The 5004-nt window shown below is 50.1% G+C and overlaps 1 pseudogene; it reads left to right on the top strand.

Moving 5' to 3' along the window:
• Positions 1-538: 538 nt before the first annotated feature.
• LOC147663362 (28S ribosomal RNA) lies at positions 539-3020 on the top strand (annotated as a pseudogene).
• Positions 3021-5004: the final 1984 nt, after the last annotated feature.

Genomic DNA, 5004 nt, shown 5'->3' with positions numbered 1-5004 from the left:
AAAATGGAATAACAGATGTGGAAACATCTGCCTGGTCTTCCTGAAAGGCGGCCAAACATATGGACAATACGAAACAAGATTGCTGACCTGGAAGAATGGTCCTGCTGATTAAATGTCTGTTTTTAAGATGTAGCAGAGAGGTCAGAGGGAGATGGTCTTATTAATTCTGCAGAATATGATGCCCAAACTCCTGACAACTGTTTTCAATGAACTGCAAGAGTTACAGAGAGCACACAGACTCCAGCAGCAAAATGTATCTACTGCAAACTCACCCGATACCCAATAATTGCCTTAATCTTGCAATACCAGCTAGCAGGAGCCATACAACACGCAGCAAACAAAACAAAATAGGCCATTCATGCTCAACAATCTCCATATTTATGTTTTAGCTGATTCTTCGTTTGGAACAAATGTCATTAGAAGGTGTTTTTTTCTCAATACACATGACTTAAGCAAGGGTACAATAAATACGGTCTCCTGGAGGGAGCCGACAGTAATGGCGATCACAAGACACAGCAAGACATAAGGGTATGTGAATCAAGAAGACCTTGAGAAATTCTTGGAAACTTTGGGCTGGACTCTCATAGGAACCCAACCATTCATTACACAACCAACCTTGAATATAGAACACAAGCAACCAAGTCCTTCAGAACGAGGCTCACTCCGTGGACAGTGTTGGCCAGTAGCGGCACCGGCGAGCTGGGATCGGGTCTTCTTGGAGTTGGGTTGCTGGGGAATGCAGCCCAAGTGGGTGGTAAACTCCATCTAAGGCTAAATATGGGCGCGAGACCGATAGCCAACAAGAACCGTAAGGGAAGGTTGAAATGAACTTTGAAGAGGAAGTTCAAGAGGGCGTGAAACCGCCGAGAGGTAAACGGGTGGGGTCAGTGCAGTCTGCCTGGAGGATTCAACACGGCGGGATGGTCGGTGGCCCGGTAGTTCTGGATCCCCTCCGCATGACTGGGTCCTACCCGGCCCCCGCAGGCCGCTTTTCCTCCACTGCGGTGCACTGTGACCGGCTCCGGGTTGGCTGGGAAGGCTTCGGGGTGGCAGGTGGCCCTCTGCTCCAGCATAGGGTGTTACAGCCCCCCTGGCAGCAGTCTCGCCGTGTTCACGGGGCTTAGGGAGATTCGACCAACTCCGTGCCCTCCCCTGGTACCCGCTCCCTGTCGCCCCTTGGGGCACGCAGGAGAGGGGAAGGGGCCACCTGCTCCCGGAGCGACTGTCGACAAGGGCGGATTGTGCTCAGTGTGCCCCACCTGGGTCACACTACCGAGTGGGGAGGTCCACACCAGGCAAGAGGGGTCTGTGGCGATGTCGTTTACCCACCCGACCAGTCTTGAAACAGGGACGAAGGAGTCTAACACATGCACAAATTGGAGGGCGGAGCGAAACCGAGTGGCGCATTGAAGGTGAGGGCTGGCACGTGCTGGCTGAGGTGGGATCCCTCCACGCTTCCAGTGGCAGGCGCACCATCATCCCGTCTCGCCCGCTGTGTCGGGGAGGTGGAATATGAGCTTGCATGCTAGAACCCGAAAGTTGGTGAACTATGCCTGGGCAGGGCTAAGCCAGAGGAGACTCTGGTGGAGGTCCGTAGTGGTCCTGACGTGCAAATCAGTCTTTTGACCTGCGTATAGGGGCGAAAGACTAATCAAACCATCTAGTAGCTGGTTCCCTCCAAAGTATCCTTCAGGATAGCTGGCCCTTGGAGTGCCCAGTTTTATCTGGTAAAGTGAATGATTAGAAGTCTTGGGGCCGAAACGATCTCAACCTATTCTCAAACTTTAAATGGGTGGGAAGCCCAGCTTGCTGGCTTGGAGCCGGGCATAGAATGCGAGTGCCTAGTGGGCCTCTTTTGGGAAGCAGAACTGGCGCTGTGGGATGAAAAGAACGCCGGGTTAAGGCGGCCGATGCCGACGCTCATCAGACCCCAGAAAAGGTGTTGGTTGATATAGACAGGAGGATGGTGGGCATGGAAGTTGGAATCCGCTAAGGAGTATGTAACGACTCACTTGCTGAATCAACTAGCCCTGAAATTGGATGGTCCTGGAGCATCGGGCCCATACCCGTCCGTCGCCGGCACTGAAAGTATGTATGTATGTATGTATGTATGTATGTATGTGTGTTCTTATATAGCGCTCGATGTACCCTTGGGCATCTCGGTGCTTGCCTTGGGAACCCGTCCTGATTTTTCCCTATGAGATCACCCGTGCTGGGCATCCCCAAGGTGAAAGCCAGGCATCCCGCCGCGGGGGGCCGTTGTGGAGATTAAGCAAGCTTGTTGCCCAGAGCTGCATAGTGTGAACTCGTGCTTAGAGTGGGCACCGAAGCGAGAATTATCGAGTCCGCGGACAATTGGGTTCAGGACCCTGCCGCGTCGGGAATCGAACCCTGGTCCCGGGTCTGACCTCAGCTTCAGGGTATACCTCCTCTAACCAGTGAGCCACACTTAGCGGGGGCTAAGCAGCGACGAGTAAGAGAGCCACTGCGGTGCGCACAGAAGTCAAGGGCGAGGGCCCGGGTGGAGCCGCCGCAGGTGCAGAGCTTGGTGGTAGTAGCAAATATTCAAATGAGATCTTTGAAGGTCGAAGTGGAGCAGGGTTCCATGTGAACAGCAGTTGAACATGGGTCTGTAGGTCCTGAGAGATGTGCGAGCGCTGTTCGGAAGTGACGGGCGATGGCCTCTGTTGCCCTCAGCCTACCGAAAGAGAGTCAGGTTCAGATCCTCAAACCCAGACTGGCGGAGATGGGCGCCCTCGTGGCGTCCAGTGTGGTAACGCAAATGATCACGGAGAAGCCGGCGGGAGCCCCGGGGAGAGTTCTCTTTTGTTAGTCAAGGGCAGGGCATCCTGAAATGAGTTTGCCCCGAGCAAGGGGTCCGAGCCTTGGAAAGCATTGCGGTTCCGGTGGCATCCGGTGAGCTCTCGCTAGTCCTTGAAAATCTGGGGAAGATGGTGTAAATCTTGTGCTGGGCCGTACCCATATCCGCAGCAGGTCTCCAAGGTGAACAGCCTCTGGCATGTTGGAACAATGTAGGTAAGGGAAGTTGGCATGTCAGATCATCAACTTCGGGATAAGGATTGGCTCTAAGGGCTGGGTCGGTCGGGCTGGAGCATGAAGCGGGGCTGGGTACCTGCCATGGCTGGACGAAGCGCCACCCTCTGGGGCAGCGGCGACTCTGGACATTTATTTATTTATTTATTTCGAAGGTTTTATATAGCGCTGCTGGACCCAAGAGTATCAGAGCGCCTTACAAGGAAGGTAAACATAATAATATAAAATTAACAGTGTGCAGAAAATTTACAAGGGATATAGCATTGCATTCAGAAGGGCTATGAGGGCAAAGAAACAGAGAGATAATTAAGGGGAAGATGAAAGTTGAAAGTTACGAGGGAGATGGGGGTGTGGAGGAGGGGAGAGAGAATATGAAACGAGGGAGAGGTGGTGGGGAAGAAGTGGACAGGGAAAGAGTAAAGAGTGAACAATTTCAGATTCAGTAACATTAGATACCCCAATATTTGTTGAGAAGAACTACTTTGAGTCCCGCTTTGAAGAGAGGGTAAGAGGAGTTGCAGCGAAGATTCTTGGTGAGAGATTTCTAAATCGTAGGAGCGTTACCAGAGAATGCCCGGGATTGCGTCTTTTTACATTTGAGTATGGGAGGGATCAGGATAAGGGAGTTAGTGCTCCTCAGGGACCTGGAGCACCCTGCTTTCTGTAGTTTGATTGCAAGGTAAGAGGGGGTGTTTTGGTGAAGAGCTTTGTGAGTGATGCATGCAATCTTGTAGGTGGATCTTCTTTCTATTGGGAGACAATTGAGATTTTTGAGGATGGGGGAGATGTGGTCAAATCTTTTGCAATCAGAGATAAGTCTAGCGGCTAGATTGAGAACAGATTTAATCAGTGCAAGATGGACTTTAGGGGTGCCGGCAAGTGTGGCGTTACCATAGTCAATCCTGGAAAGGACAAGCGATTGGACAACGATTTTGAAATCATCAGCTGGAATAAAAGGTTTGATTTTTTTGAGGTGGTGAAGGGTGAAAAGAGCACTTTTGGCTGTGTTTTTAATGTGGGGGATGAGATTAAGATTCTGATCAATGCTGATGCTTAGGGATTTTCCAGAATTAGAGGTGGAGAGGGAGCAATTAAGTGCATTGATATCATTGATCCAGAGTTGAATGGGAAGGGAATTGTTTTTTGGGGGTGAAAAGCATGATTTCAGTTTTTTTCGGATTCAGTTTTAGATGGTTCAGATGGAACCAGGCTTGAACTCTAGTCAAGGTATCATTGAGGTGAAGAATGTCATTGTGGGATTTGATCTTGTAGTATAGTTGGGTGTCGTCGGCATAGAGGTGGTAACTGATTTTGGCTTGTTTGAGAATGAGAGTGAGTGAAAAGATTGAATAGGGTTGGGGAGAGGATGGATCCTTGAGGGACACCGAGTGAGACAGGTTGAGGATTGGAGAGGCAGTGGTTGAGCTTGATTTGCTGTGATCTATTTTGAAGGAACGAGGAGAACCATTTGAATACAGTGCCTTCAAAGCCAAATCGATTTGTGAGAGTGTTGAGAAGGGTGGGATGGTGGACAGCATCAAATGAAGCCGAGAGGTCAAGGAGAATTAGTAGTGATGATTCACCTTTGTCTAGGGAGCGATGAATGTCATCTGTAATATTTAGCATAGCAGTTTCGGTGCTGCATCCCTTTTTAAAACCGGATTGGAAAACGTCAAGGAGATTAAAGGAGATGATATGGTTCTCTAATTGGGACAGGACACATTTTTCAAAGGCCTTAGAGAGAAAGGGAAGGTTAGAGATAGGGCGTAGGTTGTTAAGGTCGTTAGGGTCAGCCGAGGTGTTTTTAAGAATGGGGGAGATTTGGCCTAGTTGAAGGGAGGCAGTGACACAGCCAGAAGAAAAAGAGAAGTTGATGATATTGGTCCAAGTAGGGGCAATGATATATTTGAGTTCTTGAACCAGATGGGTGGGGAGGGGGTCTTTGGTATG

Source organism: Lissotriton vulgaris, unplaced genomic scaffold (assembly GCF_964263255.1).
Source record: "Lissotriton vulgaris unplaced genomic scaffold, aLisVul1.2 SCAFFOLD_388, whole genome shotgun sequence".
Taxonomy (NCBI): Eukaryota; Metazoa; Chordata; class Amphibia; order Caudata; family Salamandridae; genus Lissotriton; species Lissotriton vulgaris.
The sequence above is the reverse complement of the archived record's forward strand: the minus strand, read 5'-3'. Positions and strand labels throughout refer to the sequence as shown.